Source organism: Octopus bimaculoides, chromosome 23, assembly GCF_046866305.1.
Source record: "Octopus bimaculoides isolate indiv1 chromosome 23, ASM4686630v1, whole genome shotgun sequence".
Lineage (NCBI taxonomy): Eukaryota > Metazoa > Mollusca > Cephalopoda > Octopoda > Octopodidae > Octopus > Octopus bimaculoides.
In genome coordinates this window covers 28,048,217-28,072,488 of record NC_142950.1, presented here as the reverse complement: position 1 = coordinate 28,072,488, position 24,272 = coordinate 28,048,217, and the positions used below count along the sequence as shown (strand labels likewise).

The 24,272-nt window shown below is 34.9% G+C and overlaps 1 protein-coding gene across 2 annotated transcripts in view; it reads right to left on the bottom strand.

Annotated features, from left to right (window-relative positions):
• LOC106870509 (MFS-type transporter SLC18B1) overlaps window positions 1-23,849 on the bottom strand; it is an 86,847-nt gene extending 62,998 nt beyond the window's left edge. For both annotated transcript variants that reach the window (XM_089340649.1, XM_089340647.1), the window contains exon 1: window positions 23,723-23,849. The gene's annotated coding sequence lies outside the window, so the exon portion shown is untranslated. The remainder of the gene's footprint in view (window positions 1-23,722) is intronic.
• Between the last annotated feature and the right edge of the window lie 423 nt (window positions 23,850-24,272).

The following is a 24,272-nucleotide window of genomic DNA, read 5'->3' as shown; positions in this document are numbered from 1 at the left end:
CAAGCGAGATACATTTTGTTTTTGAGCAAGCTGTAATAGAGAGAGAAGAGAGACATTCACCATCGCCATCTTAACAACTCCGCTGACGTAATACGGCTGCTGCTGCTACCGCTGCTATTTTCTGTCATCAACATGTGGGCGTATCGCTGTCGGTATTCAATTAAATAAAACACGAAATCAAATAATTGGGTGTGAATACGTATTTCCAGCTTCAAATTCATACAATATCCATATATATACATGCATAGAGACGCACGTACATACATATATATATATAGATATGTTCATTAATTTATTAATTCATACATACATACATACATACATACATACATGCATACATACATACATACTTATGTATATACTTATGTATATATATATATATTCTTTTATTCCTTTATTCCTCTACTTGTTTCAGTCATTTGAACCGCTAAGTTAAGGGGACGTAAACATGCCAACATCGGTTGTCAAGCGATGGTGGACACACACACATATATATATATATGTATATATATATGTATATATATATATATATATATATATATATATATATATATATATATATATATATATATATATATATATATATATATATATGTATGTATGTATGTATGTGCGCGTATATGTTTGTGTGTTTACGTCCCCGTAACTTAGCGGTTCGGCAAAAGAGACCGATAGAACAAGTACCAGGCTTTCAAACAATAAGTCCTGGAGTCGATTTGCTCGAGTATCTATATACGTACAGAATGAGAGAGAGAGAGAGAGTCACAGAGAGAGTGAGTGGAAAGTGTGAGAACCTGAGAGGTGGATAGAACGATATTGTATGAATGTATATATGGGTTTTAGTGAATGGCAGCAGTACGTGGTCAGAATTTGGTCTGCTTTCCTTGTTATGTTGTTATGCAATGATTAGATTAGTGAAGAAATGTGAAGAAAGGAGACAGAAACACATTTCATACAATTTAATTGTACACCTGGTGACAAAAACTTCGATAAAATGCAATAAATAGATGTAATAGTGACAGAAAGAAGAGGAAATAGAGATTGTGAGAAGAAAGAGTGGAAGAGAGAGAGAGAGACAGAGAGACAGAAAGAGGTGAGAGAAAATGGAATGGAGGGAGGGATAGAAAGGAAAGGAGAAATAAAGATGGGGAGCTGAGAGAGAGAGAGAGAGAGAGAGAGAGAGAAAGAGAAAGAGAGAGAGAGAGAGACAGAGAGACAGAGAGACAGAGAGAGACAGAGACAGAGTGAAAGAGTGAGAGAGAAAAGTTTTATTAAGTAGTAGACAGCAGATTTACAATTAAGCTATTGGACTGGAATTGATTTTATTGTTTTATTGTGCTGTTTTCCTGACTTGAGTCAACACACACACACACACGTATTTACGTGGCTATATGTATATATTTGCATATATATATATATATATATATATATATATATATATATATATATATACATACTGGATTGACGTATATGAAGTGAAGCAGCATAATTTTATTTCATCTAAGCGAGATATTTAATCACTCAAAGTCCACAGTCGTTCAACATGTTGACGGTGCTATGACTCTACGTCTACATGAGTTAAATAAAAGGAAGCTGTATGTATGCATATATGCATATATGCATGTATATATATATATATATATATATATATATATATATATATATATATATATATATATATATATATAAACTGTGCCAGTACTACATACTTAATGTGTGTGTATTTGTTAAACGTTTGTAGCGACGGCGTTTCGGCTAAGAGTGGCCTCTTTTATGCAAATTCGTCGCGCTAGTAGACAAAGTGTCGCAGCTATAAGTATTGAACAAACACATATATATTATGTGATATTGATAATGTTTACATTACTGAGCTACTTTTAACAGAAAATGTGAATTTTCTTCCACTTCTGCGACGCTTTTTCGCATCAGCAAATAAATTTTACGCTACCTGTATATACTTCTGGCTGGCGATTAAAATACTTTTGGAGTTTACCTCTGCACAAATACAACAAAACGCTGATCTATATTACTGTAAAATCTATGATTGACAAGTATCCAATGGATTACAGCCATATTCACTCCCAAAAGCAGCTGTAAAACTCAGTCGAGAATCTCTTCGAGGAATCAGCCATGAGTTCATCAACAGGAACCGAATGTTTACAAAAATGTCATTCTTGATTTTAGATGCAATAAATTATCCAAGGATCAAACAATGGGTAAGGTCTCTCTCTCTCGAGAGAGAGAAAAATACCTTTCCCTCACATTTCAAGTAATTAAACTACTTTTTATTAGTTTACTCAATCAAATTGTTATTACAGTGGTCTCATCTAGAATTGCTGCAACTATTTCTCTCAAGACAAATCTCAGACATTGTTTGATCCTTGGATAATTTCATTTAATCTATATTCAAGAATGACTCATTTTTGCGGACATTCGGTTCATGTTGTTGAACTCATGGTTAATTTCTTGAAGAATCTCTCGACTGAGATTTACAGGGAGTAGTTCAGTTCATGGTTCTTTTAAGCTGCCATTCCTCCTTACGCACAATGTCAATGTAAGTGCAATATTGGCAGAGGATCTGGACTGCCAAGGTTCTGCAACAGGGCAAATTGAATGAAAGCTGTATGCATAATATTCTACAGACTTACATTTGAGACTCTCGATCGTATATTACAAGGTCTGGGATAACACTAACTTCATGGCTCTGATGATTCCAGGCAAATTCTGCTAACCATCTCAAAGAGTACACCTGCTGGTGAGTTGAGAGTATGTCGCAAAGAATCCTCTATTTGGAAACGAAATGAAAAGATAAACTTTATCTTTTTTTACAGTATTGAAGTCACACTTAAAAGAAATGTTTCTGTAACCCAGTTTGCAAAAGTTTTACTTCATCTGGTGGTGGTGGTGATGGTGGTGGGTGTAATGGCCAGCTACAAGCTGCTCTGAGAATGGACGGTAATATCTAAATACCATTAAAGAAATGAGGAACAATGATCAATACAACTCAAGAAATGTTTATGAAAATTTATTCTAAATTTTGATAGAATAATAGAAACCATGAATGACTTTTTGAATGTGCATTCTAATATCAAATGTGTAAGATATTCATGCACCTCATATTCAACAGATGCAAGTCCAATCCAGATGATAGAAATAAATTTACACTGTAGTTGATGTTAACAATGCTGCCAACAATCTAACACATTTTCTCAATACTGCTCAGCATAGTACTACTCCCCGTTAGAATCTGCGACTGAAAGTAGGAGCATTCACAATGTCATAATGTTGCTTTGAAATCTGGATGCACCAAAATTCTGTAACGGCAGATGACTAGCTGTCAAAACGGCCATGCTCCATGTGATCGGGATCACCAAGGGATAAGGCGTTTTTATTCCACACATTATCCCTTCATTCTCACAGATAAACCATTTCAGTTCAAATGCTTTTTGTTTCCAGCAATACTGTATTTTTCTATTATATTAAAATGTCGCACAATCGCTCTCAATTATTAGTGAATTTAACAAAGTTTTTCAGTCATTTATTAACCAAAGGGAAAGTGAAAGGAAATTGTTGAGTGTACAGCGTTTCTCTTATCACAGCATGAACGCGTTCACTAAAAATTACAAGTTTTTCAAAAATAAAGTATATTCAAACGGATAAAGTTTTGCTCAGTAAGGAGGAAAACCAACATTTGTTGCGTGGTATAATTTTTCTGCTGTGTAGCCAAATCCTATTTCGTCCGGTTAGCGCTGGACGAATGTATCGCTGTTTGCATCGCTTTTACATTTAATTTTTCCTACACAACTTTTCCCTTTACACTAATGTAACATAAGGTCATGTCTATTAATCCACTTTACGTGTTGTTTTAAAAATTCAATGCAAACCGTCGTGTTTCGGCGGTGATTTGCTTCAATTATAAGACTTGTGTTTTCCTTCAGTTGTATAGTGTTTATGTGGCTTTGTTTTTTCTTTGTTAACGATTTGTAGTATGAATATGTGAGTATTTTTGTTCAGTGAATTGTATGTGTGTGTCTGTTGCAATAATATGATGCAAGTTAATGTGTAAATTTATTGATATAGTATGAATCATATTTATTTCCAGTGGGGTTTTGAAAATGGACAGTTTATTGAATTACTGTACATTCATTTATTGGGAAATGTGGGTAGTAGATAGCTATATATTACTAATTATTACTAATTAAGGTGTGCAATATTATTTGAAGAAGAATTAATGACAATTTTAGCAAACGCACACAATTTATTCATGCCCTCACCTGAGAAAAAAAATCTCCTGAAATACTATAACGGCATAGCAACAGCAGTAAAATAACATTCGAACAGACCACGATATTTTCACAAAGCTGAAGAGTTGCATGTAAACAGTATATCCATTATTTCATTGGATATATGCCTTCAACAAAGCAACCCCTCATTATTATGATGCATTAAAAGAAAGTGCTTTTTAATGTTAAGATTAATTACACAAGAGAAATTCGCAAACTATGAAAAACAGAAAACCTAAAATCATACAGCTTAATACTTTGTTTCGTCTTAATTTGATAGCAATTACTGCTAAGCATTCATTTAAATTATTAAATAAAGGTATTTGAAAAAGTTATAAATATTATAAGACATATTGTAAAATCAAATTTCTGTTGAACATACAATTTTGCTTCCGTTTAGCGAATATCAAGTGTAAAAATTTAAAACAGCTATCTACATGCAATTATTTTTGTTCGTCCAGTTGTAATAATTCCTGAAATTGTACATTAAATAACTGATGTATGCCGAAATTGACAGTGCGTTGAGTGAAAATATTTACCGTTAACGATTAAATATCTAAGAACTGTATCAAGTTGACTGAAAATCAATCTAAATAAAGATATAATGAGAAGTTTCAAAATATGCTATTAAAGTACATCTGGTATTTAAAAATATCAATATCAGAAACTATAAAATTATTTGAAAGATATTAAAACGCACAAACGCACGAAGCCTTATAATCATAGTAATCACGGCTGTTGTCACTGTATTTCGGAAAAAAACACAAACATATTTTTCTGTAGAAACACGACTTAATTCGTTTAGAATTAATATACTTTTATAACCATAAATCGAACTTTTTGTCAAAACTTGCAGGTGTGGCGGTGTGGTGAGAAGTTAGCTTCTGAACAGATGGTTCCGGGTTCAATCCCAACAAACAGCCATGGGACTCGAACCCGTAGCCCCAAGACTCCGGCTGAGTGTTTTATCATTAAGCTAAACTGTCCGTTGAGAAATTCATCAGCGGATGTTTGTTTATATTTATACACACACGCGTATGTAAGTATATATATATATATATATATATATATATATATATATATATGTATATATATATATATATATATATATATATATATATATATAAATATATATATATATATATATATATAAATATATATATATATATATGTATATATATATACACACATACGCAAGCATACACGCATATATATATATATATATATATATATATATATATATATATATATATATACATATACATATAAATAAATGTATATATATATATATAGATACATGCATATATGCATGTATGTATCCATGTGTGTGTCTTTGTGTTTGTGTTTGTCCCGAATCACCGATTCACTACCGGTGCTAGTTTGTTTACATCCCTGTAACTTAGCAGCTTAGCAAAACGAAAACCGATAGAAAGAGTACCAGGTTTAAAAAACAAAACAAAACAATAAGTACTGGGATCGATTCGTTCGACTAAAACTCGTAAAGGCGGTGCCCCAGCCTAGCCGCAGTCCAATAACGAAACAAGTAAAAGATAAAAGATATTTTAAAATGTCTAACAGCCGATCACTGAGCAGTTTTGCGCCATATATTTAGACGAACTAAACAAATTTGTGATATTTTCTGTTGTTAACGTGTATTGCATATTCAAAGTTTTATTTTGTGCATAATATAAAAGATCGTTTGATCTATTTCTTTTATTGCCTGGGAATCAGAAAAACATTTCAGTCACAATTGTGGAAATTTCAACTAAATATCAATTTTATAATATTATTTTATTTTATTGCATTTAGTTCCTTTTCGTTGGTTCATTTCGCATTGTTCTCTCTCACTCTTTCTCTTTCTTTCTTTCTTTCTCTCTCTCTATCTATATCTATCTCTCTGTCTATGTATATATATATATATATATATATATACATGCATTCATATACGTATATGTATGTATATATATATATAATATATATATATATGTGTGTGTGTGTGTGTGTGTGTGTGTGTGTGTGTGTGTGTGTGTGTGAGCGCATAAGCGCATCTATGGGCGGATGTATGTACGCCTTCATAAAATATATGTGTCTATTTGTGTATGTATCTTTGTATATATTGCTCGAACACAGGTACACATAATACATATATATGTGTGTGTGTGTGTGTGTATGTGTGTGTGTGTGTGAGTGTATGTGCGAGTGTGTATATACATGTATATATCTATATATAAAGCCATCATATGCGCTTGTGGATGTATGTGGGCTTATGTTTATACGAGTGTGTGCGATTATGTGTGGTGTAAGCCGAGAAATTCAACTTAAGCAATATGCGGTTATGTGGCATGAGAAACATAAACGTTCAAACGAAATAACAGCCGTATGAGAAGTAGTTAGGACGTGCTGGCAGATCATAAACATACCGATACATCTTAAATTACAGACAAAGAGTTAGATACAGGTGGTGATCTTTGTTGTGGTGAGAGTGTTGGTGGAAGGGTTTGATTACTTCCAGTTTGTGTTAGTCAGTCGATGATCTATTCTTGGAAATATTTTGAGGTTCCAAATTTACTTTCACCGACATGTAGCAGGGTACAGAAAATGGACAAAATGTGGCGGCAGAATCGTTAGCACTTCGGACAAAATGCTTAGCGGCATTTCGCTCGTTTTCATGTTCTGTGTTCAAAGGCGGTGAGCTGGTAGAATCGTTAGTGCGCCGGGCAAAATGCTTAGCGGCATTTCGTCTGTTTTGACGTTCTGAGTTCAAATTCCGCCGAGATCGACTGTACCAGTTGAACACTGGGATCCATATAATCGACTCATCCCACTCTCCCGAAATCGCTGCCCTTGTGGCAAAATTATTATTATTATTATTATTATTATTATTATTATTATTATTATTATTATTATTATTATTATTATTCGAGATTTGGTCGTTTCAGGTAAATTTCTTCTGCATCACCTGCTGCACCTCCGTGCCGCTGGGATGTGTGGAGCATTGTGCGCTCTTTTTAGTCACTGGGAATTTGCAAACTCTTCTCCTTATTGTATTGCGTCAGTTCCATTCTTTTGTAGGGGGTGGAGCAGTCTTTTGTTGTATAAGTGGTATATTGTGCGTTGTGTGTTTTATGCGTTGGATATGCAACCTGCTAGTGGTAGTTTATGTTATTGGATTTATTGTTGTTGTTATTATTATTATTATTATTATCATTATTATTATTATGCTTTGCCTTTCGTTTTAATTTGTACGAGCTGCCCCCTCTCTTTCAAGGTCAAGGACTGTAAGTTCTTGCCTCGAAAGATGTAAAAAGATGCAAACAGGTGAGATGCCAAGTAATTGTAAAACTGATACACGCTCAGACACACACACACACACACACACACACACACACATACACACACAAACACAAATATTCGTTATAATAAAACTAAAAAAAAACACTATTGTATTTACACGGAATGGAAATTACGTAAGAATCGTGAGGTACACATAGGAATGATCTTTTCCAATTCGCCTTTTTACTTCTTGTTCTTCTTCTTGTTCTACTTCTTGTTCTTCTTCTTCTTCTTCTTCTTCTTGTCTTTCTTGTTCTTGTTCTTCTTCTTCTTCTTCTTCCACTTCTTCCACTTCTTCCTCTTCTCACCCTCCCCTCTTCTTCCTCCTCTTCTGCTGTTTCCTTCTCTCCCTTCCCTCCCACCTCTTCGTCCTATTCCCCAGCTTTCCTGCTCTTCTTCTTCTTCTTCTTCTTCCCTTTCTCTCCTCCTCCTCCTCGTCCTTCTTCCCTTTCTCGTCTCCTCCCCTCCCCTCCTTCTTCCTCTTCTTCTTCTTCATCATCATCATCATCATCATCATCATTTTTTTTTATTATTGCTGTTATTGTTGCTATCGTCATCATCATCATCTTTTTCCTCATTATTATTATTATTATTATTATTATTATTATTATTATTATTATTTTATTTTTTTTTTTTAAACTAAGCAGTGATTTTTTTTTTGTTTCTTTTTCCCCTTTTCTACAAATAATCATCGATTTTTCGCTCCAGCAATATTTTCTCTGTTCTGCTGAATAACTGAGATTTGAGATACAAGATACATAGGTCTGCTTATTAGTTTCCTATGCTCTGCTGCTTTCTCTTTTGTGAATTGCGTGATGTTTCTTTTCTTCACATGTGTTTGTTTAGACTCTCAGAATCCATCATAAAATTTTGAAACGTAAGTTTTCAATGACTATAAAAGAACGTGTTTATATGAAGTCAAGAAATATTTCTGGAAAGCCGACGGGTATGTCAGTCGAAACATTTATTTCTATCAGCTTTTGCATATTCGCACGTAGAATATTCTGTCGAAATATCTTTTAAATACATAAAACTCTTGTGATATTGGTTTTTGTTCTTGTCCTTACAACACTAGACTCAATATTTGAATACACGTATGTTAAGTGTAACGATGGTAGTGGAAAAGAACATACATACACGCATACATACACACATAAATACATGTATCATATGAAGGTACTGTGAATAAAGATAGAGTGACCCGAGAATATCACACCAAGCTTAGGAAAATATGGCAGTCGGAACTCTCTTTTTGCAACACAATGCATTTGCAGTACCAGTGCTGATCCCAACATTTGGGATACTTGATTGGTCTGCAGAGAAAATCCACTCCATAGATATCAAAACCCGCAAAATCCTGACAACAACTGGGAACTTCCACTGAAACAGTGATGTTGACAGGCTCTACCTAAGAAGAAATAAAGGTGGTAGAGGCCTGAGATCAGTGCAGACGGCCTTCGTATGCCGTATGGTATTACTCAGGCAGCACCTGCTGAACAACAGCAGCAAAACTAAATATATAAATGCAGTGCTGAAAAGTGAAGTGAGCAAAATTGTACGAGTTGGCAGTAAAGTACTCTCTTCCTGATAATCTCCTGTACAGCCTCAAAACAGCTGGGCTGTCTTCCTCAGAGAGGACCTGGATAGAAAGCACTCAGCATACAAAAAAAGGCTATTCATGGGTATGTTTCAACTGAAAGTCTGCTACATTAAAAACTCACGAACTTGTCTGGGAATGTATTTTGATCTCCATAAGTATCGCCCTTTCTTACCTAATAAAAATATAGCAACAGAGGATCAAAATGATCTCACAAATTCGACCTACTTAGAGAATATATTATTGTTGTTGTTAAGTCCCAGGTCATCCTTAATCGATAAACCTATAACTGAAGGCGCTTTAGCAGTGCCATTCTCGTTTATTTTTGCTGAATGGTACTCCACCGGTTACGACGATGAGGGTTCTAGATGATCCGATCAACGAAACAAGTTGCTCTTGAAATTAACAAGCAAGTGGCTCAGCGCTCCACAGACACGTATACCCTTAACCGTAGTTCTCAGGGTGATTCAGCGAAACACAGACTGTAACAAGGCTGGCCTTTTGAATAACAGGCACTACACATTTTTTCCTGTTAGTGGTGTGGATCAACGTGAAATAAAAACACAAAAGGGTTTTGCTCAAGAACACAACGTTCTACCAACCACTGAGCCAATTAAATGCGTGATAAGAGGGAGATTTGGCTGTTATGTAAAACAGATGGAATGAATACAGGGACGGTCCCCCTCTCTCTCTCTTTTGGTGAAGGTTGGTAGGTCGCATAGCAGGCTGCTTTGCAGTTAGCAGATGAGGAGAACGAAACAATGAGCGATGTCGATCATAATACGCCGGTTAGCTATTCAGGTGTGCATCTCAGGTATTTCAACATTTACCAACATATCTCAGGGGAACATTCTATCCGCATGTTTATTTGTGTGTTTGTTCGCGTGTGTTTATGTCAGTTGCGAAGGAAGACAACAGAAAAGAAGCGAGAGGATGAGAAGATGATTTAGAAAAAAAAAATATACAAAAGAAAAAAATCAAAATCAAAAACAAAAAAATACAAAGAGAGGGAGAGCAAAAAGGGAAATGAGAGAGGGAGAGAGAAAGGGAAAGAGAGAGTGAGAGAATGTGTGGTTTCACAAAATATGTGTCTGACAGCATGTCTATGTGTGGCAGGGGCACATGTGAGTGTATGTGCACACACACACACACACACACACACACACACACACACACACACACACACACACTCAAGCACACATGTATGTATATCTTTTCATACACGAATACACACACATACGTGTATACACACACACACACACACATATATATATATACTTTCATACATGCATACACACACACACACACATATATACATACTTTTATACATGCATACACACACATGTATGCATACTTACGTAGATGCATATACACACGCACATGTGTACATACTTTCATATATGCATACAGACACGCGCGCGCACCCACATATATATACATAATTATACATATATACATAGGTAGACATAGGTACATGTATGCACACGCATAAATAGATGTCCTCCCAAGGGCGGAAGAGGTATAGTATGAGGTAGCTTTTATCTTTTATCTTTCTCTTGTTTCAGTCATAGGGTTGCGGCCATGCTGGAGCACTGTCTTCAATGATTTATTCGAAACAAATCAAACCCAGTATGTATTATTTTAAGTATGGTACTCATTCAATCGGCTTCTTTTGCAGAAACAGCTAGGTTGGGTGAACAAGCACACACACACACACACACACACACACACACACACACACACAAACACAACAATGTGCATATACGACGGGCTTCCACACAGTTTCTGTCTACCGAATTCACTCACAAGGCATTTGTCGGCCCAGGTCTGTAGTGGAAGACACTTTGCCCAAAGTGCCGCAGAGTGGGTCTGAACTCGAAACCACGGGGTTGTAAAGCGAGCTTCTTATCACACAGCCATAAAACAGCAGCCAATAGAAATTTGCAGTGTGCGGGTGACGTGTGTGTGTGTGTGTGTGTGTGTGTGTGTGTGTGTGTGTGTGTTAGATCCTTTCTAGCTCATCCCGAAAACAGATAAACATGTGTAAGCATTCTAATATAAGTGAGACGATATACTGAATCAGAGATCAAAAACACAAAGACGCTAGCCACCATTTCTGGCTGTTGGCTGAAGATAGGAACCGGCTACGTAGTAGAATAATTGAACTGCGCAACAGCTGATATAACCACACCAAGCAAGACCTCACCGGCTTGAATAAACTACTACGATGCAAAATATTTCAAGGTTAGTGAATGCATTCATAATCTGGAAAGAAAAAATATATAATTTAAATTCGTTGATAGTAAGAATATTGTTCATGAACTGAGCTGAACTGATGATATGGAAAACTTGCGAATCTTTGCAGATGCTGGTAAATAAATGTAAATACAGAATCTTTATCTTTTATTTGTTTCAATTACTAGACAGCGGCCATGCTGGGGCTTCAGCTTGAAAAGTTTTTAACCGAACGAACCGACCCCATTACATTGCTTTTAAAACCTGATATTTATTCTATCAGTCACTTGAGCTGAATCCCTAAGTTGCAGGGACGTAAACACGCCAACACCGACTTGTTCGGTCATAAAGGTCTAGCTGCTTCTGATTGACGAGACACAAGGTGTAGGAGTGGTTGTGTGGTAAGAAGCTTGCTTCCCGACCACATGGTTCCGGGTTCATTCCCCACTGCATAACACCTTGGTAAAGTATAGCCCTCGGCCAACCAAAGCCTTGTGACTGGATTTGGTGGATGGAAACTGAAAGCTCGTCACACACACACACACACACACACACACACACACACACACACACACGCACACATACACACACACACACGCACACACACATACATATGCATATATATATACATATACATGCATATATATATATATATATATATATATATATATATATATATATATATATATATATATATATATATGCATATACATGCATATATATATATATATATATATATATATATATATATATATGTATATACATACATATATATATATACATATATATGTGTAAATACCTACATATATATATGTGTGGCTTAGTTACTTGGTAGAATAATTCTTTCTACTTTAGGCAAAAGAAACCTCATCACATTTTGGAGAAGGGTGTTAATCGATTACATCGACTCCGGTGCTTAACTGGTACTTATTTTATCGATGAGAATCTGTTCGACACCGTTTCAGATTTTTTTCCTCTTCGTCACCGCATCAGTTCTTCGCATTCTGGCACTCTGTGTACAATTTGTACATAACATTTAAACATGCTATGAGCCTGCAGCTTTTGACTGCAAGCGTCTCTTAGGCTTGAATGTCGTTCCTGCAACTGTCAGATATGACACATCGAAGTCAGCATTCTTTGATATCTTTTCTTAAGGCCGACGCCAATATCTCTCCTTATCAAATGTTAGCTCCCTGTATCAATAATGTCAACTTCGGCGCTAAGAATTTTGTCCAGAGTCGTGACGATTCTGTAAGCTCGCTGCCTTAAGTGGTAGAATAATTCTACTGCTCAAAATATATTGAATTCATCTTTACCAAGTAAAACATGGAGAGTTCAAATCCTCAGTAACTATTTTACCCCCCCCCCCCCCCCACACACACACACACTTTAGACATACACACACAAACACACACATTTACTTATGGATCAAAACTGTACGAAACAGTGTTTCAGGTGAAAGAATAACAAACAAGGTGTATTAGCTTAACGCTTGTAAAATTTGAAATCTTCGACGTTTCGAGCCTACGCTCTTCTACAGAAAGGAACGAGGAGAGAAAACAAACAGAGAGAGAGAGAAGGGGGGGGGAACGGAGAGAGAACAGAAACGTGTCTGGATTAATGGTTGTAAATGTTGAATATATTATATATATACACACACACACACATGTTTGAATATTACTTGAAAACAGCTCAAGGCCATAGAGAAAAACATGCAGGTGAAGTAAATTTTTCTCTCCTCTATTTATCCTACCATGTAGCCTTGATAGTTCCTCAGCAAGGTTTTATCTGAAAGTATAACAGATAAATTGGAATATTCCAGTAGATAACTTTATTCTCCTTGTACATATAGTTAGCTTCAGTTCTTATCGATAGCTGTGTGGATCATATTGTACCAGTCTCTTAATGGCACCACCTGTAGCAGTCAGAACCTTGGCAAAGCGTAGGATTCTGATATCCACGAATAAGAAGCTGATCAAACATCCTTTTTATTGTCTAGGTTTAACTTCTTTGATAAAAATGTTTTATTCTCTTTTGATGAGAATCTCTTCGGCGCCTCTTCAGATTATTTTCCTCTTCAATAGTCACCGCAACAATGTTTCGAATTCAGGTACTGTGAGTACAATTTATGTATAACATTCAAGCATGCTATGCGTCTGTAGCCTTTGGTTGCAAGCGTCTCTTGGTTCTTAGGCTTCGGTGTCATTCCTGCAACTGTCAATATGGCACATCGGGGTCAGCATTCTTTGCTGTTTCTTTGGTTAGCGTCAGTATTCATCCTTTTCAAATGAGGGCTTCCTATACCAATAACCAACTAAAAGATTTCTCCTTGGTGGCTTTCTGTTCTGTAGTTATGCAGCAACTGCCCAAATAGTTTCACTGATGATGTCACGTTTTATGAAAGACGTTTGCGCCGTCCTCACACCGTTCATTTAACTACATTACATTCCTCCTCCAAAAGAGAAGAGCGTTTACAAGATTGAATGATCTTTCAGACGTGAGGATTCAATGCAGACTTACGGGTGATCGTCCTACGTTCTCGTAATTTCTTATAACAAAGGCAGCGAACTAGCAGAATCGTTGGCACATCGGACAAAATGCTTAGCGACATTTCTTCTGTCCTTACGTTCTGAGTTCAAATCTCGCAGAGTGTAGATATTGGCCAACTCTGCCGCCTTGATTTATACTCTACTGGTGATAAAAGCCATTACATTCAGAAATTAAGTGGGCCACTGTTTCAATCTCAACGTTGGACAATCCGTGCTTTGGATCAACTCCATTTTTCATTAAGTTGGCAAAATCGTTAGCGCACCGGACAAAATGTTTAGCGACATTTCTTCTGGTTTTATGTTTTGAATTCAAATTCCACCGATGCCAACTCTGTTTTTTATCCTTTCGGGGGTCAATAAAATAAACACTAATTGAACACCGGAGTTGTAATCTACTAGTCCCCTCCCCCAAATTTCAGGCCTTGTGCCTATAATAGCAAGTATTTCTTATAACAAAGCTTTTGATATACCACTCGTAGTTCGTGTTTGAGGTCGATGAATTTATTTGTGAGTGCTTCACATTGGCAGATCTCGTAAATTTTAGACACTCTATCATAAAGACGTAATTGTGGCTCATGCATTCATTATTCACTTTCCATCTGATGAAAGTATCCAGTTATTCAATGTTTTTTTTTATTATTTTTACATAGATTATTTTGTGAGGCGGAATGGAGGGTGGAAGCTGCAATCTATTTTGGTTGTGTTTTATTTTCATCGATCTCTCTTACTCCTATCTGGTGGCGAATGGTAATTGCAGCATTATATCATAGGTCATTCAATGTTCTAAAGCTGATATTTATTTCAATTTATACTAGGTGTTCTTTAGCAACTTGATCGATTGCGGACATTATGAAGTCAGTAGGTTTTTCAATCGACTCATGTCATAATAATCTTTCTTTCATTCAGCGGTTTTGTTGGAGTAAACAGAAATGTCCTCCTTAAATCTTGCAGTAAGTGTGTTTCGACCATACTCTGCTTTCTGTTTGTTCTTGTTCGTGTCCGTGTAATAGCAGCAGTTCTATCTCTGTGTTACTGTCCCCCATTTTTGTTCTGGCAGTGGTTGATATCTTTTAATAATTTCTCGAGAGTAGAATCTATTGATTGACTGACGTTCACTATTTGCTGTGCATTTCTGACGGTTGATTTTTGCCAGGTAGGAGAGATATTCATTTTTCCAATAAAGGTTGAGGCATGGCTGTGTGGTTAAGAAGCTTGTTTCGCAACCACATATTCTCGGGTTCATTCCCACCACAAGGCATCTCGAGTCTTCTACTATAGCCCTGGGCCAAATAATGCTCTGTAAGCGGATTTGGTGCATGGAAACTGAAAGAAGCCTGATACACATACATTCACACACACATACACACACACACACACACACACCTATATATATATATATATATATACACACACACATACATAGATATATATATATATATATATATATATATGATTAATCGCTGACCAAACACCATTCAATTTTTTTTCTCCGTGTCTTTCTCCTTGTTTTTCTCCGTATTCTTTCTGTTGAAGAGCGTAGCTCGAAACGTTAAAGACTTTCTGTATTCCCGAGCGTCAAACTAATACATTCTTTTGTTGTTTACACCACTTGTCCTCGTCTGTTGTTTTTTTTCGTACATTCTCCCATATATATATATATATATATATATATATATATATATATATATATATATGTCTGTGTATGTGTGTATGTGTGCATATATGTACGAGGACTGATCAATAAGTATCCAGACTATTGCTGTAGTAACGAAGCTAAAGTACTCAGAGTGAGGCCACTTGGCAAAGATTGACCTTGGACTCTGTTGTGCATGTGCACTAAGTTTCAACGTTCTATCTTACTTCCGCTATTTAGAGCAGTGCTTGGAAGGAACATGTGTGACGTGTGATCGCCGCATTGACCATCACAGAGAAAATTGTCACGGCGATACCTGCTCAGAGGCTTACGCAAAGTTGCAGAAAGTGTATGGAGAGGAGTGTATGAGGCGCACACAAGTGTACGAGTGGTCCAGACATTCCCAAGATGGCCGAAAAAATGTCGATAGTGTCGAACGTTCCTGGAGACACACAACCAGTAGAAATGAGAAAAACATCGCAGATGTGCGTGCAGCTGTGAGGGGAAATCGTCGAATCACCATCCGTGAGTTATCAGAGGATGTGCATAGTTCAGTTCAGTTTATCATTACTGAAGATTTGGGTATGAGACGCATGTCTGCCATGTTTGTGCCAAAACTGCTTTCAGCTGACCTTGGGATTACAAGAGCGTTACTGTCTCTCTTGTTCTCCAGGTACTTTGTGGCAATCTCCTGTTCCTGTATTGCAAACCCGTAGCCTTCAAAGTGTGATGTGATGCAGAAGTCTTATGTCCAAGAAAGCCTGCGCTTCATGTCAATTCTACTGTCTTCTTGCATTATCCAGTTTATTTCAAGATGTCTTGCCGATCTAACCTAGATCCAAAGTTCCTTCATTGGAATTTCAACATCAACAAGGTATTTTTGTATATATGTATGTATGTATGTATGTATGAGTGTATGTATGTATGTATGTATGTATGTATGCATGCATGCATATATGTATGTATGTATGTATGTATGTATGAATGTATCTATGTGTGCATGTATGTATGTATGTATGCATATGTGTGTGCATGTGTATTGTGCTTTTCTGTTTGTATATGTTTTCCTACCACTTGACAACCGGTGTTGTTCTGTTTACGTCCTTGTAAAAGAGACTACTAGAATAAGTGCCAGGCATTGTTTTCTAAATAATTTTTGGGGTCAATTTGTTCAACTATTGTTCTTCAAGGCAACGCTCCAGCATGGCCGCTTTCGTAGGTGAGAGATAAAGGTGATTTACTCACACTAATGCTCAACACTAAATTCTGAATAGAATAATTTTCATTCTAGAAGCTCTTTATCTAATTTATGCAATTAACCAAGGATTTTCTCTGGATTTTTTAAAGAAATGATAGAACCTTGATTTAGTTCCAAAAGTCCCTTAGAAATTCTATTGGCGATCCAATAACCTGTAATAGCCGTCTCCAGGATCTGTTTTGTGATGCGTGTCAAGCAAGAACAGCCATTTTCGAGTAACGACTGCGTGAAACATTGTTCATCACCTGGCGGGCCGCACTACTGAACAAATTGAACACAATTTTCCGTTAAGTGTACCATTTAGAAAGTCCCACGGGCTGCGCGTTGCCCATGACTAGTGTATAATTTAGTAAACCACGTGTTACTTATCAGCTTGTCCGTTTCATTACTGTGAAGATGCTCTCTTAGAAGTCGCTACTTTGCATTAATTCAAAGAAAATAAGCTAGATCGTTTGTTTTGTTCTTTTTTTTTCTTTTTACCAATCGAGGTTGTGTTAATGGTGTAAAGTATTAGAGGGATAGTATTCATTTACGTGATAAGACGAATAATTCCCTATAGCCGATGCAACATGAATTCGACACCCATAATTCTGTATGTATATATTTATGTAGACATTATATATATATATATATATATATATATATATATATATATATATATATATATATATATATACATATATACATATATATATATTTGTATATATATGTATATGAATATATATATATATATATATATATATATATATATATATATATATATATATATATATATATATATATATATATATGTATATATATATATATATATATATACATATATACATATATATATATTTGTATATATATGTATATGAATATATATATATATATATATATATATATATATATATATATATATATATATATATATATTTATATATATATATATACATATATATATATATATATATATATGAAATTAGCTGTGTCTGTCTAAATGAACCAAGCGGACTGTACTAAATGAGAGATGTTAGTGGAGGGAAGTGTGTATATAATAAGGTACTCTTAGTTCTATTAACATTGTATAGCAAGTGAAAATATTGATCAATAGCCAACATTATTCTGATTGTATTCCGGTATATATATATAATATATTGAACATGTATAGTGAGTAGCCATTATGATACAGCTATTGATTACATCATCTCATTAACTTCGTTATCGATTTTTGATAGTTGCCCTTTTTCTTTTCTCTAAGACTACAAAAGGCAAACAACTTTTATTTTTATTTATTTATTTATTTATTTTATACTAAACAGGTAGGTGAATGGAATGTATGTAATTCATACCTTTATGTAAGGGCCATTTCGCTGTTGTTTAAACGAAGACGAAGGGAAATAGTGGCTACAAAATCGTTGTAGTCTCCCCTCCTTTTAGACGTGACCTGAGCGTACTCAATATCCGCAGGTCAGCATTCACAGGAAATAACATAGACAGGCAGGTTAACTGAGGTCTGGTCTAAATGTTTGTTAAACTCACCGAACATCCCAATATCAAATGTTGTTACGATTGTTAATTGATTAGCGGTAGACCAACCTTGATTCAGTAAATTAATGATTAAATGTATTCCTGATGTGTTCATTCCCTCCCTTGTTTTCAGGCACTATGCAACCTGGACTGCATTATCTAAAGTCTTCTGCTCTTTTTTGAAATGTCAGAAGGTGATTTGTGAGAACTATTGGCTGCTGTATCTAACAGGTTGAAAAAGCGAGACCTAGCAGTTTAAGAGGGTAGAGTGTGAGTTGAGAGAGAGCTATTGACTGTTATTTCTTGCAGATTGATCAACTGGTACTGAGAAGTTAAAGAATGTTGAGTGTGATTTGTGAGATTGTTCGGCTTCTGTTTCTAGAAGGTTGAACAAGCGTGACCGAACCGTTTAAGAAGGGAGAACTTTTGTCAGCTTTTCTATTAGGTTGAACAACCAGGATCGACTAGTTTCTTTGGACTGCGATACCACGTTCAAAGCTTTGCAATGCGGTGCTCCAGTATGGCTGCAGCCTAATGACTCAAACAAGCTAAAGTCTAAAAGAATAAACTGATCAATGACGCCTTTGAAATACATATTTATTCTGCAAAGAATACTAAGAAAATGTTATCTGATTATTTTACCATATTCTAGTGTGGCACTAACTATGGTAACTAGGTCTGGTGATTAATCATTGCAATTCCAAAAATAGATATTTTCTGTTATCAAAGAATAGTTTTGTATGAGTAAGAATTTGCAAAAACTGCCACGGCAGTGTGGTCAAAAAACACGCCTAGCAACCACGTGGTTTGGGGTTCAATTCCACAGCGTGGCACTTTGGATAATTGATTTCTATTTTGGCCCTGGGATGACCGATTCTTTGTTTTATATATGTCTCCTCATGCATGTAATTGCATATCTAGACATGCTCATATATATATTTAAATGATAAACTTTTGGAAAGTTTTACAGATTTTTACAGTTCCAGTGATAGCTTGGATATGGCGTCAAGTCATCTTTCTCCTTTCTTGTTTTTGAGAAACCACATTTCTCAAGTTTGTTATTTAGGCAATGTGCTACATATCTTAGTGCACCTATCTGTATGTATGTATGTATGTATGTATATATATATATATATATATATATATATATATATAAAATATATATATATATATATAAAATATATATATATATATATATATATATATATATATATGTATGTATGTATGTATATATACACACACACACACATCTTTAATGTTTAATCTTTGGCTTGTAAAACTTCAGCACGACCTTTCTTTCGTCTTTCCTCTCTTTCTCTTTTCCTTTTTTTTTTCTCTCATTTTTATTCAACTTACGTCCTATTACAAATTACATTTTCCTCTATGCTATCTCTACATATATATATTTCTTTTTTTTTTTTCGATTTACCATTTTAAAAAAAAATTTATTTTACCATTTATTGTACAATTTCCTTAACAACCTTATGTCTTCCCTGTTCTCTAGTTCCGTTTCAGCCCCGACTTAGCCAGGATTCTGTTATTGTTTTCTGTGACCTTGGAACGTTGATGCTATCTACACACGCACGTTCACACACACACACACACACACACACACACACACACACACACACACACACACACACACACACACACATACACACACACAAAGAAACATGCAGAGATACGCAGACATCGCATAGCCTAAAGATGCAAAAGCGTAGACATTGTGTAATAATTACATTATCCACAGTAGTTAATTTGATTCCAGTTCGATACCTCTCAGTAAAAGACTGATAATATCGAACAGCCAGTGGCGTGGAATTTACCGGATTCCTTCAGACTCATCCTTAATTTCGCCAGAATATTAATATCCATTCAACTGAGAATGGATATTATGGATATACAGTCTAAATCCTATTATAACTTATCCATGCAAGATTATAGTATATCATACCATATCAAATCACACCAGACAACACTAAAACCATGGCATAGCACATTACATCAGAACATGGAATATCATATAACACCATATACTGTATGTATATGTATATATATATATATATACATATATATATGTATGTATATATATATATAAATATATATATATATATATATATATATATATATACATATATATATATATATATATATATATATATATATATATATATTTATGTATATGTATATATACATATATATATACATGTATGTATATATATATATATATATATATATATATATATATATATATATATATATATATATATATATATATATACATATATATATATACAAATATATATGTATGTATTGTTTTATATATATTTATGTATATGTATATATATATATATATATACATACATATATATATATATATATATATATATATATATATATATATATATATATATATATATGCATGTGCTATATTTGTGCTAAAACTGCTTTCAGCTGACCAAAATGATATTGAAGTTTCAGTTGCACAAGGCCTCTGACCAGGTATCACCAAGGTTTTGGCAACATTTGATGCAGATTCTCTGCTCACCTTTCTCTGACATGGCCAATGCGACGATCACATGCTACAGAGCTTCCTTCCAAACACTGCTGCAAACAGCGGAAGTGAGCTAGAACGTTAAAACCTAATATGCATGCAGAGCAGAGTTCAAAGTCAATTTGTGCCAAGCGGCTTCACTCTACGTACTTTAGCTTCGTTAATATGGTAACAATCCGGATACTTATTGACCAGGCCATGTACATATATGTATGTGTGCGTGTGCGTGCGTGTGTGTGTGTATCAATCAAATTTACGGCGGTCTCGGTGTCACACTGGGATTCTTGTATCCTCTTTCATTATATATATATATATATATATATATATATATATATATATATATATATGTATACACACACACATACATATATATATATATATATATATATATATATATATATATATATATATACATGCATTTATGTCTGCAGCTAAATATATCTCTACGTATCTCTCTCTCACTCTCTCTCTCTCAGTATATATATATATATATATATATATATATATATATATATATATATATATATATATATATACATATATATGTAATATGAAGGTATGTATACCATGTCATACCACACCAGATCAGCAGACCAGTAATTGAAGTAATTTTAAGCCATCACCCTCTTCTCTTGTATTTAGGTATAGTCTCTCTAGGAATACATTATTCAATGTGTCCTTTGTTGTTAATGTTGCTGACAGACCGACCATGTCAGGATTCTGTTCATTAGCAGCAGTTGCTTTTGCATTTGTCTTTTAGTTTGTCTTAACATGAAGAAATTGAGTTATAAATGGTGCTAAAACTACTCGAGACATACATCAAAATAAAAAAAGAAACATTAGTGAAGGAAGCAGCTTTTATACCGAAAGGCAATATTGATATCCAACTTAACGTGGGTTTATTGTGAGAATTCTGATTACTGCTGTATTCACCCTGAGAGATCCTCTCGTATACGTATACAGCGCTAAGAGCGCAGACATAATTCGTATCAGACGATAAACATATATTATAAACGCTGGATGTGATTACGTTTCTTCTACTCGGATGTAAGTGAAACATAAGCGGGTTAATCTTCAACCGGAAAACATATAAAATATTTTCACTTGAACTAGATTGTATGCATCTGTGTGACTGAATGCCTGTAGAACGATGTGTGAATATTAATTTGAAATATCTATGAATTCTCGTATCTTCTACCTAACAGTAGTTAACCAACAACAAATCATAAGCAAATTCGGATTTAGCCTATGCTTGGAACATTTTTCAATTTATAACAAGAATTCCTTTTAATGTAGATGTCTACCACGGAATGCTACAGAGACAAAAGCTCCGAATTTATAGATGTTTTCATCCAATATTTAATCATTGTGCTTAATGAATTCCGTGTGACGGGTATATACAATTTACATCAAAGACAATATCTGTTATTTGTTCTCCAGCTGAAGAAGGTTCTAGTTGTGTTAAAGACAACGAAAACTCCACTTCCTTGTCCCTTTTTATCTGAAACCTCAAAGACTATTGTATCACTCCGCCCCGTATAACCTGGAGTATTCTCGACTAAACCTTTCTTTTTGCGAGAAGCTGAATATTTTTTGAGAGCCACACACACACACACACACACACACACACACACACACAAAAGGGAAGAAAATAACCTGTCGTTTTATAGTCACAAATGGGTTCAGTACTGTCTAGCTTTAAACTATTAACTGTTAATACTATTTCATACGTTTCACTCTACAGCAAAGTGCATTCTTCATAAGTTTTGAACTGCCTTTTTACCGACAACTACAGAACTATTTCTAAGTTATTAGCTGTCAATAGTTTCCATAAGCCTAAACTTCCCATAATCCTCAATAATCTTTATTCCCAGTACAGGACTCTGTAACAAGGACAAAAAAAGACTACTTATGCTCAAAATCCATAAGTCACCAGTCACCAATCCGACAACTAATGAGTAACAACCCGATCTAAAAGAGCTCAACAGCCACCATCGGCTAGCAGCCGACGCCAGTCGAGGATGACCTACTCCACTACGTGGTGTGAACCAGACAATGAGAACGAGACAGTTACTCTTTCTTAGAAGCGGTGAAATTTCTGTTATTGTTTGAAATGCAGAAATCAGGAATGTTTTCTCGTTTCTGTGAAACCTTTATGTAATTCTAAGCCACTCAGACATCCAAATAAACATAAACTCTTAGAAATGTGTTGAATGTTCTTTTCTTTCGTAAACTTCATCTATCTATCTATCTATCTATCTATCTATCTATCTATCTATCTTTGCTTGCTGCTTGTCTGCCTGTCTCTCTCTCTCTCTCTCTCTCTCTCTCTCTCTCTCTATCTATCTATCTATCTATCTACCGAAATTTGAAGTTCCTGCTTTACCCATGTTGTATTCCTGTTAATTCCTTATATTTCTGTACGGTTGTCAAATGGTAATTACCTTCTACTGTGATATAAATCTTTCTAATCTTTCTTCTAATTTCTACTTTTGTATCATCCCTTTCGTCTTCCTTCATAAAACCCTTATTGAATTAACAAGTCAATTGAAAGTTTAATACGATCAGCTTTTTGCCTAATTATCCTATTTCCTCTCTTCTCCTCTTACTGCTCTCTCTTCCTCTTTCTTTCAACCACACATTTTACTAACCTATTTGTTTTTTGTTATTCTAAATATTGAAACATTATGCTGTTAGGCATTTTGGTTTTTGCTTGAAACGTTTAGCACTCATGTCTTTCTACGCCTTAAAAACTTGTTCAAATTTCTTACCTGAATTATTTCTCTGCTTCTTAGCAGCTGTTAAAATTCCGTTCCATATTATCTTAACACACACTGGCCAATGTCTCTCGTCTGCTTTTACTATGACGTCATTTGTTAGCTAACAATATGATAACTTACGTCACGTGTGAGTTTACTCTTGTTAAATTTTCTGATTTTCTGTTGACAATCGAATTTCTTTATGTATTTATCTCTAGAAATAGCAGCTAAATCTCCTTAAAAAAGCAACGTAAATATATGAAAGGATATATTGGAAACTGTGGTCCTGAATACGTACACCACGTTTGTAAAAAAAAAAAAAAGGGAAAGAAAAGAAAGTCTGAGATTAAGCAACAAGTAAAAGTTGTTGCTTTTGTTATTAGCGGTGTTTAGTCCTGATAGAATATATCCATGATCAAAATGACGTTCCAACTGTGAACACCCTGTCTGTTATTCAGACATAATTATCTTTACTTAAAACAGAATGCTTAAAGATTTAATATTTGGCTTCGAAATAGAGCTTGTTTTATTAGTTTCTATTTGGTGTCTATACTTTTGGTTA